The sequence below is a fragment of the Dioscorea cayenensis genome, chromosome 14 (assembly GCF_009730915.1).
Source record: "Dioscorea cayenensis subsp. rotundata cultivar TDr96_F1 chromosome 14, TDr96_F1_v2_PseudoChromosome.rev07_lg8_w22 25.fasta, whole genome shotgun sequence".
NCBI lineage: Eukaryota > Viridiplantae > Streptophyta > Magnoliopsida > Dioscoreales > Dioscoreaceae > Dioscorea > Dioscorea cayenensis.
This window is the reverse complement of record NC_052484.1, coordinates 12,343,732-12,358,302: the sequence shown is the minus strand read 5'-3', so window position 1 is coordinate 12,358,302 and position 14,571 is coordinate 12,343,732.

Genomic DNA, 14,571 nt, shown 5'->3' with positions numbered 1-14,571 from the left:
TAAATATTTTTTTTGTAATATTTAAAAAAAAGCCGTAACTTACAGGCCTACATAAAAGTGAAAGGATATAGGAACCCAGCTATTATACCATATCTATATATGAGCCCTTCTTTACACTAGTGAATGAGGTTCTAAAGGAAAATGAATGAAAGATATTATCATAATGAAGCTAATAAGTGCTTGTCTATAAGTATTATGATGTATACTTTTCTTACATTGAGCATCACTTTTATCAAATTTTATAGCTCATTAGTGTGTATTTGTGTTCTTTTGTGCATTTAGGCTTGTGGAGACAAGTTTGGAAGAAAGAAAGCAAAAATAGATCACAGAAGCAATTGTTGAGGGAACTCTTCGACCAAACTAGGATCAAGTTACAAGTTGTGCTCGTAGACATGTGGGTGTGTGCCAACCTCCAAAATGTTCAAATAAATACATAAATTAGAGAAGCACAAAGGTAGTCACACTCATATGTTCTGACTTTTGTAACATTGTTAAGAGCTTCATCAATGTGCTCAAAAGCAAGACGCGACGTGATCTACCACATGGTTGTATACCCAACATGGCGGTCTCAATGAAGAAAATGAAGTCGGGAACATTGTAGCGAAAGTACTATAGTAGTTTACTATTGTAAATCATTGTAGTGATTACTGTTCACAGCGTGCAGTAAAAATAGAGCTTGGAAATCCACACGGCCGTGTGAAAATTCCAGACGCTCGTGTGGATACCCGATTTCAGGCCTATAAATGCCGCTTTAAGAGTTTCTTTTGGGATCTCCTTCCTATCTTTTGGCTATCTTTTGAGGAGAGCGTGGCCAGGGTTTGGAGAGATTTTTGCTTGGATTTTGGAGCGACTCTACCGCATTCGATATCGATTTCCTTCCGAGAAAAGTTATTGGGGGAGCTGCCGACGACCTTAATTCGGCGGGGTGTGCCCTTGGCTTGACTAAGGAGTCTTTGGAGAAGACGAGGCGTCTCCTCAAGACCATCGATATGGACGACAAGGGATTATCTCTATGGATTTCTTCCATTTAACTTTGATTTTATCTTTGCTTTTGTATTGCTCCATGGAGAGCTAAACCCTTAGTGGGTGCTTGGACTTGTAAACCCTAAGATGATTTTGTTTCATTGACTTCTATTATACTTCTTTAATTAATGTTTTAATTGAGTTTCAATCTTACATGATTATTGTTGAGATTTTCCCTTAGAGTGACACTAGGTTTGAGAATCCATCTACTTAATCCTTTGAAGAGGTGACAACATCATTAGGGTTAGACTTAGTAAGATTGAAGAGAGTTGAGAGAGTGAGTCGAGAGGTAGCGGAACGTCCCTTTTCTCTTCCAACGTGATCTATCCTACCTCCACGTTCCAAGAGTTCTTTGCAATCATGATAGAGTGAAGTGCTAAAAGACGAACTCCACTAGAGCTTAGTTGCGTGAGCAACAACACTACAACAAAAAACACTTATTGTGATATTTTTAAAACAACATTTTTGGCAAATGTCACGGCAAACAAATAAAATGACTTTTAAGCGATAATTGTGATAAGTGTTGGTATGCTTTTATTTATTCCTACATTTATAATGACATTTCTACTTATAGTCACAAAAGGTTTTTATTTTGCGATATTTTTGAACATTTTAGCAACATTGAAAGAAATGTCAGTACAATATTATTTGTTAAGACGCTTGTTATGACCTATGTAACAAATGTCATAATCCAATATAACTTTAATTGCATCAATTTATTATAATATATTTGAAAACACCATTTTAAGTTAGGATATGTATCTATCTATATTAAAAAAATATGAACGATAATTTAAAATTGAAAAAAGTGGTATTTAAGGGAAAATAAAAGCATCAATATTTTAATTTTCAAGAGTGCCAAAACTTAGGCCGCAGTTTTTTTTATGAACGCCAAAACCTACACGGCTTATAGATTCATGATCTATATATAAGACAATAAAAGCCCCCTGATAGTGCAAAAGGCCAAAAATAAAGTTTTTGTCAGGAGATAAAGTAAGTATCTCGATTTTTCTTTATTTCATAATATTTTTTAGCATTGTTTTTTCTTGCAATACTATTTAAATATTTAACTTGTTATTCATTATGGTAAATGATTGATAGATGATTAAGTTTTTAATTAGTTTTTGTTATGAAAACAAGTATGATAAATTAATTAATCTAATTCTAGGGTTTGAGAATATTTTTTAAAAGAACAAAAAAAAGAAGAAGATTGAATTTATTGGGATGAGATCTCCAAAACATCCCTTTTTTGTTGAAAATTAAAATATGTTTTGGTTTTTCTCTTTGCTCACAGTGATGGTGGGATGGTCATGACATGGATGCGAGGCTTCAATCCTTGAAATTGCCATTTAGTTCATTTTATTTAATCCTAATTTTGTTGAAGTTTTACAATCGATCCCCTTTTTTTATATTTTTTATAGGGCTCTTGCTATACTTACGAGGGCACACATATAGTTTTTGTGAAGTTTTACAATTTGTCCCTTAAATAATTTTTATCTCTTATAGTGTTCTTGTTACAATTGTGGCTCACACATAGCTTTGTTGAAGTTTTATATTTCATCCTTTTATTCCAAGTTAAATTATTTAAAGGTTCTTATTATGGTTATGACACACACATACATAAACTGAGATAAATTATATATTCTCCTTCAATATAAAAATAGCTTATTTGTATTCTTTTTTATGCAAATTATATATGCGCCACATGGTTTTATTTTTTATTTGTATTTCAAATTTGTATCATTGATTCTAATATATCATATATGTTTACTTTTAATTTAACTTTTATTTTTATATTACCTTTATCTTATTAAATGTAAAAAGTTTTGTAAGCGGGAGATGCTACAAGTAGTCCTCGTTCTCAATTAGCCACTCAATTTCATTTTAGTAATAATGATCTGGTACAATTTTTATAATATCATCTTAGTATATTTTTAAATTATTAAAATTATAAATTGTATTATTTATTTTTCTTTTTTTTTCTGTTTTAATTGATTTAGATAGACCCTGACGTATTTGTTTATTTTATTTTGCAGATGAGATATCACTATGATAAATTTAAACCCAATTCTACTGATTGAAACCTTAGCTTTATTATAAAAGTTATTTTTTTTTAAAGATTTGTAGATCATTTTCACATTTTTTTAATTATTTTTTCATTTTTAAAATTATAAATTATATTATTTATTTATCTTTTTTTCTTTATTAATTGATTTAGATAGACACTAACGTATTTATATATTTTATTTTGCAGATAAGAGATCATCATAACAAATTTAAAGGCATGCAATTATACGGATTGAAGCCTTAGCTTTATTATAATGTTTGAAAGTTATTTTTTAAATATTTGTAGATAATGTTGACATTATTTTAATTAGTATTTTAATGCTACGTTTGATTTTTAAATTTTTGATGAATAGTTTTTATTAATATTTTGTTAAATTATGCAAATTAATTTTATAGAATTTAAATTATATCTCATATTTTATTTAATTAAATCATATATAAATATTGTTTAAATTAATATTGTGAAAAATTATACAATATCCTTATACCAACATTTATAAATGACACTTAATTTTAAAATTAGATAAGATTAATAACTTTTACTAACATTTACAAATATCGACTTAAATTGGTATACATATATAATTGATATTTTATCAAACCAATGTTTACAAAAAAGTCGATAAAAGTAATTTAAGAGACCTTTAACAAATGTTATTATATAACCTCTATAACAACAATGATAAATATTGCAATATTTCAAAATTAATGTGATAAAAACTTGTGGCGACATCTACAAATGTTGTAAAAAAATAAAAAAAAGTGTTGCTTAAACCATATAAAAATGTTGGAATAAAATCCATATTGAGACTATTTACAAATGTTGGAAAAATATCACAATAAATGTTGGAATATATAGGTACCGAAGTTTTTTGGAAATGTCACAATAAAGTATATCGACTGTGGCAATTGTGACATATAATCTACATTTGTTACAAAAGTCGATATAGAGTTATTCCGGTGATTTTTTGTTATTTTATGACATATGTCAAACGTCACAAAAATCCTATTTTGTTGTAGTGAGAGTGAAGTGTCAAGTAATCCTTAGTGTTGGGGCTTAATCGTGATTAGGGGTCTTTTGTTTGGATCAAAGGGTTAGATCTGTATTAGGGAATAGGGTTTATCACTTCGAGTCCCTAGAACCTCAAGTAGTCCCACACAGTATGAAGTATTGAGAATATCCATTTCCACCGGGGAATAATGTAAAGGGCTAGTAACGGTTGACCTTAGGTTTGGGACCGTGTGTCCTTGGATCTCCACAACTCATTAAACTTCAATTAGGATGTATAACATTAGTCTTGCACTTGAAGCAATAGTCCTAGGGTGAGCATTGTCCGAGTACCCCATTTTACCATCAATTACCTCTCTTTATTCCTCTTGCTTTCTCTTTTCTCTTTTTACTTTTATTTGCATTGATATTTTTAAGCAACATCACAAATTGGTTTTCACTCTAGCTAAATAGTAATACTTATTGTTTATCAGCATCTATTCCCTGTAGATTCGACTACCCACTCACCTGGGTATTTTATTACTTCGACGACTAGTGCACTTATGGTACACACACGCAAGGGTGTGTGAGAAGCCAAAATAGGGGGGAAAATATATATATTCAATCAATAATTAGAATGTTCCACAATGCTACGCCCAATATGTATTAATCATGTTATTTCTCAAATATTTTATTTTAAAAACTAACCATAATTTGTATTTTTTTCCTTATCTCTGTTTTCCAACACTGTAGCATAAGTGAGCACAGGGGAAAAATATTTCTATATTGTCAATTTTATCAACGTTCTTACCGAGGAGAAGAACCCAACCAACTAACAGAGGCAAGAAATTCGCATCAAAAATAGGATTAACAAATTTAAAACAAAAAAAAAATTATCCTACATGGCATTGCAAGAAAAATGACTAATTGGCACGCATGGAAATGAGTTTAAAACTATGCCAAATTAACTCTAGCATCGTATTTGGCACGAAAAAAATAATTGTGCCTATAGCAATTGTGACAAATATATTTTGGCACCGTTTTTTTAATACCTTGTCAAACTTTTTAACTGTTTTGAGCATGGTTTGTACTATTGTGCCAAATATTGCCATTCATCTTTAGCGCCGACTTTGGTTCCATATTTGTCATGATTTTGACATAATTATATTGGTTCGCTATTTCACATGATTTTGTATACCATTCTTTTTTCACTGTATTTAATATTGTTTTTAAGAAAAAAAATTTTGTTACTACTTTCACCCTACTTTTATTTATTCTGTAAAAAAAATAATTTATATAAAATTAATTTTATTAAAATATATCCTATATTTTATATTGATCTACGAGCAAAAATGTCACTATAATCACAAATTTACCAACAACTTTAAGATGACAACACTCAACAAAACAGGTAAGATCTCATATCGAAAAATATATTGAAAAGGCAGTGATCCTTTGATTAAGTCATACATCTTCATCTCCTCCTATTCTTCAAGATCCTTTGATTCTTAGACATGGTCTCTGGCCATAACCACAAAATTGACTAGTTCCCTCGATCATGCATTCTTGCCATAGAACTCAACTAAGCCAGTGATGTTCGTCACCCTGTCAAGTCACCATATAAGCAAAATTGACATAGAATTGAATAACCAGTGCATCTTCAAGAATCCAAGTTAGCTAAGAGTCATGGTAAGCAGTGTGATTCCCTCTGCTTGCATATAGAAAGATAGCAGACAACCAAGTGCTTTATCTTCTACCTTCTGATCAGAATTCAGATACATTGATAACATTTCCAAGAGATGACAAGGACTTAATGATGTTCTTGGCCTCCTTAAGAACTTTACCTTCAGCACCAATTTTCTCTACCTTCTCGGAACTAGCTAAATCCACAAGAATAAGTTTTCCAGTTTTCACCCTGTTGATTTTATCAAATAATCACTGCAGGTAGGCACTTTGAACCATTTCTTGATCATTAATCAATCATATTGAAAGTAATGGGAAATCTTTAAACTAAAAGTCCAAGTCAAAATTTTGCTTATTTTGAAGGAGATTGATTCATGTAACTAGGTCCTTCAATCAATATATAACATGAAGTTTAACATTTAATTTTTCTCCAAAATTCAGCTCTCTGAAGACTAAGATGTTTTGCATGGGCAACTCAATCTGTTCATAGTACGCAAAGAACCAAAGACTAATTATTACCCTGGGTTGTGTTCCAAATATCCATATTCTTCTTAATGTCATGTAAAGTTTCAACTACTCTTTCATCAACACTAGCACTGTTAATTGCAAATCCTCCTACTAATAAACGATCCATTTATATTTGTAGTTGCCATGATTTTAGCTCAGGAGCCTGATATGACTTTAAAATAAATTCCTCTAATGAAGGCAGCATCTTTAAGAAGCTCTACATCAAGTGAAAAGTCTGTTTCTTTCTCTTCTATTATTTTTGGCTCGGCTAGTTTGACACATTGATTCTGTGCATACCAACATACTAAATTCAGTGAATAGAACTCACAAGTTACTTGGAATGTGGAAAAGGTAGAAAGATGGATCACAGGTTGAAGCATGCATGTTAAGGTCAAGAGTTGGTGTGCATGAATAGCTAACTTGGGTACTAGAAGATTAATTTCCTGAGCTTTCCATGCCTACTCCACCGCCACACAGTAATTTGAGATAGAAAATCATTCCTTTGGCCCATTCTCCATGCAGAGACCATTCAAAAACCATAACTATCATAATATCAATCAATGAACAATGGGCAGTTGACACCAGCCCGTCTCAACTAGAAATCTAAGGAGACTCCCACCCTAAAGTAGCATGGAACTGAATTTTTCAAGGCATAAACACAAATCCAAAAAATAAAATGTACAATGGCATAAAAATGTAAAATCATCATGTGGATAAATTTATTGAATGAGAGAGATCTGGTAAGCTTACCTCTTATCTATTGTAGATTCTCGCTGAACTGAAAAAACACACACAGTGGCTTCTACTATTGGATACATTCATTTCTATGTAAGGTTAAAGAGTTAAATGATAGTCAACAAGAAAAATACAGTTCTACATGGCAAACCTATAAAGATTTCTTTAAGAGTTTGTAATTCATGCCATGAGATGGAGAAAGATATAAACATAATGGTGGGATACGTGTCTCCCCAACAGCTCTATTAGAGATGCCATGCTGCATTTCTCAAATGTTTTAGTAACTGTGATTCTTAACACTGACAACACTCTGAACAAAAATAGCTTACAGAAAGACATTTCAATGCTTCTTCAATATTGAGGATAGGCATCTAAAAAGTTATAAGGAAAAATAAACATCAGCAAATGCCATATTTTTTTAAAAGGAAGCTATAGAAAACTGACTCAATACCCATGAATATGCTAATAAATGAAAATTAACCTCCGACGTTCCGGAAAGAATTATGCCTTGGTTCTTATTCTCCTTTATTAGGACGTTATCTTTTGACAAATCAAAAAGATCTCTATCAAATATTATTTTTAAAAAAATATTACTGTGAATGCCATCTCAAAATGAAATAGAAGAAAGCGCTCTACATGTGGCATCATGAACAACATAGAACAATGCAATAGTTTGAGAAGATAAAAACCTCACTTTTTTCAAGTATTTCTCAACCTATAAGAGCCATAGGAGCATTAGAACAAAACTATGCTGCAAATTGAAGATTGAAAAAACATTCCTAAATTTACAGCCAAAGAATAGTACCATTGACAACTTTACAGCATACTTGGTGTCTTCTGAAGAAGAATTTATGCACTGAAAAAGTCCATCAACAACTCACGGAAGTAGTCCTTCTTTATTTTCATCACAGTCGAAGATGCCAAGACCTTGATTCAACAGAAAATAGACAATTCACGTCCTATGAACTTGTAAAGTTAAGTATATAATGATAGGGTGACAATCACCGGAAGTGTGAAAGGTCTGGCCGTTTGACGAAATGCTTAAGGGAAAAAACAATGTTGATGAAATGCCTGCTTGTTCTCTCACACTTGGTCAAGGGGTCAAAAGAAAAACAGGTGTGAGAAAAGGTAATGAGACCCAATCAAAACACAGCACTTCCATTAACTTTTATAATAAACTATTACAGACTAGTAGTCAAAATGCTAACATCCCATTGGTTAATACCAAATCTAGACACCCATTGGTCACAACACAACCTTAATGTGTGCCAGCATTGGTCATTCACTGACATCGAGAGATTGACTTGATTTAAATATTCTTTTCTTCAAAAGCTTCAACTGCTTCAACTGCTATTCATTCAAACACCACGCTTTTCTTCTTTTTTCTTCAGAGCACTCCCATTCTGGACCGGAATAGTGCCATCCCGGCATCCATGCTGCCCGTCCTTCTCCTCACCATTCCTCAGCTTCATGCCAGCCATGTCATGACACCTCCTCAACACTCCCCCACTTCCCTTTGATTGAAGTGTGCCGACTACGATCAAGCTTCTCATGACAGCATGCTTTTCCAGTGGGATTGCCTTTGTAAACATATCTATAAGTTGATTATCAGTGGAGCAATGATGGAGTGTAATCACATTATTTGTTACCAATTCTTTGATGAAATGATAGCGCACATCTATATGCTTTGTCCTCCCATGGTGCGTGGGGTTCTTGGCCACAGCTATCACCGATTGATTGTCCCACCACAACCGGGATGAATTGCTGATTATATACCCACATTCCTGCATCAACCATCTGAACCACACAACCTGACAAACTATGTAGTCTGCGTCCGTAGTTGACAGTGCTACTATCTCTTGCTTCTTCGTGCTCCATGACACTTCACTCAATCCTAGTCAAATCAGCATGCCTATGGTACTCTTCCGATCAGGTAGTGAACCTCCCGAGTCATTGTCTAAGAAGGCTTCAAATGTCCCCTCATCGCCCCAAGAGAATCACAGCCCAAGCTCCTTGGTTCCTGCTAACTACCTCACCACTCGCTTTGCTATAGAAAAATGAATCAAGCTTGGACAATTAATGAATCTGGAGAGATAACTCACCGAGAAACAGATGTCTGGACGAGCGTGATTGAGATACAGAAGCTTTCCAACCAAACTGCGATACATCCTTAGATCACTTAATTCTTCTTCAGTAGTTCTTGTGATCTATCATTCACACCCATTGGAGTTAGGACTGGCTTGTAATTCTCCATATTTAATTGATGTAATAGCACCTCGACGTAATTCATTTGTCTAATGAAAATGCCATTGAATTCTTGCTTGACTTCAAGCCCGAGAAAATAATTTAATTCTCCCAAATCTCACATATTAAATGTCTTCATCATCTCCAACTTGAATTGATCAATAAGAACATTTTATGAGCATGAATAGATGATATCGTCCACATACAGATTCAGAAGCAACCTCTCTCCACTTGCTAGCTCCTTTCGGTATAATGTATGTTCACACTCACTTCTTATGTAACCATACTCTTGAAAGTGATGATCAATCCTACTATACCATGCACCAGGGGCTTGTTTTAACCCATAGAGTGCCCTCTTCAATCTACAGACCAGATGTTCACTTCCCTCAGCTATATAGCCTTCTGGTTGTGCTACAAACACCTCCTCTTCCATGTCTCCATTCAAAAAAGCCAACTTGACATCAAAGTGATACATCGGCCACCCTGCATGTGCTGCCAATGCCAACACCAGCCTTACAGTTTCTAGTTGTGCTACGGGAAAGAATACCTCCAAATAATCCACTCCGTACTTCTGTGAGTACCCCTTGGCCACCAACCAAGCCTTCAGCTTCACAACTTGGCCTTGGTCATTCACCTTTGACTTGTAAATCCAATACAGTCTTACTGTACGCTTCCCTGGAGGAAATTCACATAGCTCCCAGGTATTATTTTTCTCGATTGTAGTAATTTCAGAGTTCATTACCTCTTGCCAGTCTTTGTACTTCACTACTTCATGAAAATCATGTGGATCGGCTACACACAAAGCAAAAGTACATATGCTATATATATCAGACAACAACTGTGTCTTCCTTGGTGTTGTATCTCCTGTTTGGTCAGCCTGAGGACTTGAGCTTTGTATAGACGTTTCTTCACCAGCAACATTTTCTGTAACTGCACCACCTAAGGTCCCAATAGCTTCTTCTGTTAGGATCTCTGGCTCTTCATGACTTTTTGCTTCCCAATTCCACCAAGAACCCTCACAAAACACCACATCCTTGCTTACAATGATCTTGCAAGTAGAGGGATTATACAAGTTGTATGCTTTAGCTTCTAAACAGTAGCCAATAAGCACACATTTTTCAGACTTATCACTAAGTTTCTGTAATTTTTGTGAGGGAATTAAAGGAAATGCAATGCACTCAAATACTCGAAGGTAACTTACATTGGATTTAATTCCATGCCAGGCTTTATAGGGCATCTTATTGCGCAGTGCAAGGGTTTGACATCAGTTCACTAGATGCACAACAATGGACACAGCTTCTCCCCAAAATTTTACTGGTAATTCTCCACTCTTCAATAGACCTTTTGCCATTTCAACCACTGCCCTATTTTTACGCTTCACAACACCGTTTTGCTGAGGTGAGTAAGGTGATGTGAACTCCCTCTTAATTCCAAAACTATCACAATACTCCATGAACTCTTTTGATGAGAATTCCCCACCTCGATCACTTCTCACTATTTTAAGCTTCATTCCCGTCTATCTCTCCATAAGTGTATGAAAAGTTTTAAACTTTGAAAAGGCTTTAGATTTATTCTTGATGAAATTGACTGTACACCACCTACTATAGTCATCAACTAACAAGTAGAAGTACCTGTTACCTCCCAATATATCTTCACTCATAGGGCCACAAAGGTCCATGTGTACAAGTTCAAGGCATGAACTTGCTCTTCGAGCTACCCCACTGGGAAACAAAGTTCTTGCCTACTTTTCCATTACACAGTCCTCACACTGTGTCTTCATCTTCAGCTCAGGTATTCCTCTCACCATTTTTTGTGAGCCATGGATATTAGACTCTTATAGTTTAGATGCCCAAGTTTTATATGCCATAGTTCTTCTTCAGTTTGGGTCTTCACTGCTAGTACAAGGTTCTCCATCTTTGCAATATCTAATGGGAACATGTTGTTGCTTGTTCTTGGGACTGAGATCACTCGATTCTTCTATTGATTATCCCTAATGATGCGCTGATTCTTCTCAAACACCACTTAGTAGCCAATGGAGAGTAGCTATCCCATACTCAAGAGATTGTGCATGAGTCCCGACACAAATTGAACTCCTTGCAGCCTTTTCTGTGTTCCCGACTATGTACTAATAGCAACTATCCCCACACCACACACCTTTATTTCTTTGTCATCCCCTAACCTCACAGTGATCTTCAGTGACTCATAGAGCTCAACGAATAGCAGCTTATCACCGGTCATATGATTTGAGCACCCAGAATCAATCAACCACATAGTATTAGAGTGAATACCTGTGAAGCTACTTGCCAAAAAGAGATTATCCGTGCTCCCTTCTTCTGCTACAAGACCAGCTCCCTTTCCTAGTTGCTTTTCTCGTATTTGACATTTTGCCTTTATGTGCTCGAATTTCTTGCAATGAAAACACTGTATGTGGCTCTTGTTATCCATGCCCCTTCCACGACCACTGCGAGCTCTACCTCTCCTATGAGCAAATGACCTCCCCCGGCCTCTACCATCACCCCACAAGCTCCCAGCACACCCAAATTTGCTGTAATTAGTGACAGGATGCTCGCTCTTGACATGGAGAGCCTTCTCAACTGCTTTCCCTACCACACGATTCACTCTCACTTTATGTGCTTGCAGTGTGCCACTGAGGCCATCCAGAGTGAGCTTCGAGATCTCCTTCGACTCTTCAATTGCAATGGCAACCCAGTCGAACTTTGGTGCTAAGCTCCAAAGCACCTTTGACACAACTTCATGCTTCTTAAGCTTGCGCCCAAGAGCCTTGATCTGGTTAGTGATTATAATTACCCGTGAGATGTATGCTTGAACTCCCTCGTCGTCTCCCATTTGAAGCGTCTCAAAGTCCTGCTAGAGAGCTTGAATCCTCATAGACAGTATCTTGGACGTTCGTTGACAATGCTTTCTCAGAATCTCCCAAGCATCGTACGCTGATTTTGCTTCAGCGATCCGATCGAGGTTCGGGCCATCCACAGCCAGCTGGATTAGGCACAAAGCCTTTTGACACGTCCGTATATGCGTGTAAACCGCAAGTGCACGGGTGTCGAAGTAATAATCCCAGATGAGTGGATATCATATCCACAGAGAGTAGGGAATAAAGACACTTAAGTTGTTTCTTAACTAATGTGGAAGATGAATACTGATAAGTGTGACAAAATATGAAATAACGAAGATAAAAGCAACAAGATAGAGAGCACAGGTAAAGGAGAAGGTAAGGCAATCAATAAAGATGGGGTACCCGGATATTGATCCACCTAGGACAATCGTTTCAAGTGCAAGAACCCTCTATTTTACTTCCTAATTGATGCAACAATGAGCCGTGGAAATCCTTAATTACATGATCCCAAATCTAAGGTCAACCATGCCTAACTCTATACATGTCCTGGAGGGGAGATTAAATAACCTCTTAACCTCGCACTCCTATAAAATTACAATGAGCTCTAGAGATTCCAAGTGATAAACCCTATTCCTATGCATAGACCTAACCCTTTGGTCCAGGTGGAAGATCCCTAGCCACAATTAAGCCCTAGGTGCTAAAATCACTTCAACGCTTCACTCCGTTGCACTCGCAACTAAGCCCCAGCGGAAGGTCATCCCTTAGCCCATTCACTCTACTATAGCCGCAAAGAACTCTTGGAATGTGGAGGTAGGATAGATCACACCGGAGGGGAAAGGGGACGCTCTACTATCTCTCTACTCACCCTCTCAACTCTCTCCAATCTAGCTTTGTCTAACTCTCATGGTGTGTCACTCACTCACAAGAGTTACTAGCAAGAACTCTCAACCCTAGTGTCACTCTAGGGGAGTATTCATACAATCAAGTCTCAAAGATTGGAACTCACAATAAACATCAATTAATTGAAAGCATAATAAAGAGATTCAATGAAACGAATACATCCTAAGGTTCACAAATACCCAAGTACCCACTAGGGGTTTAGCTCTCCATGGAGATAGATACAATCAATGAAATCGAATGTAAAAACAAAGCATCCATAGAAAACCCCCTCGTTAGTCATGGCGATGGTCTTGTGGAGAGTCCTCTACTCGTCGCAAGGGTACCTTTGTCCTGCCTAGGATACACCTCGCCGGATCGGTGCCGACGAAAGCTCTCCCACTAACCTTCTTCAAAACGGCACGCGATGTCAGAGCCGTAGAACCTCTCCAAAGCCCTAGCCAATACCTCTCAAAACCCTAGCTGCCGCCTTCTCTCAAGTTGGGGAAAGATGGAGAAAAGAATGCTGAAATCGGGGCTAAAATTGGCTTTTAAAGGGCTGGAATCGGGAATCCACACGCCCTTGTGGGCACCTCTGTGGATTTTTCAAACTAGCGTGTGGATTCTCTATTTTCCTATTTTCTCGGCCGGTTGTAAACAGTGCTGCTGCGGTATTTTTGCTACAGTATTTTCTACAATACCCTGCTACAGTACCGCCTGAAATACTTTCGAATCCATACTTTCATCGAGGTAACGCAAACGGGCACACATTTACGTCGTGGATCGCCTTACTTCTTTAATAACGGACACGTTGGTGGAGATCTTGTTCTATATGCACAAGTCGGAATGCTTGAATGTGACTGCCCTTGTGCCCTTCCAAATAGTTGTGCTAACTTGAGTACGAGGAGGTTGGCACACATTCCTACATTTGGAACCCGACCTATGTCTTCACGTGTGAACCTTAGCAAGATTTCCTCCAAATTAGTGCATTTTGACCCACATTGACTTCTTTCTCTCATAATCGACCTCACAATCCTACCTGCATAAAAGTAACATAAATACACCCATATTAGCGTTATAACCCGAGAAAAGTAATGGTCAACATAAGGAAAGAACACTTCGTATTTTTATCGCACAAGCACTTATCACCTTTGCGTCTCGCTTCCGATTGTCCCTCTCCACTGCCTTGTCCTTCGACTCCGTCACGCCGGTCTCCACCAAGTCCCACAACTCCTAGGACCTGACAACGGCCTTCATCCGCAAATTCCACTGCCCATACTACTACTAGTGAATACCAAGACCGATGGCTAAGAAAGACACACCAGGTTGCCGGTCGATGCCGACGAGCTACTGGTTTCGATCAACAATGCTCTGATACCAGATTGACAGGGTGACAATCACCGGAATTGTGAAAGGTCTGGGTGTTTGACAAAATTCTCAAGAGAAAAAATAGTGTTGATGAAATGAATGGTTGCTCTCTCAAACTTTGTCAAGGGGTCAAAAGAAAAACAGGTGTGAGAAAAGGTAATGAGACCCAATCAAAACACAGCACTTCCATTAACTTTTATAATAAACTATTACTGACTAGTAGTCA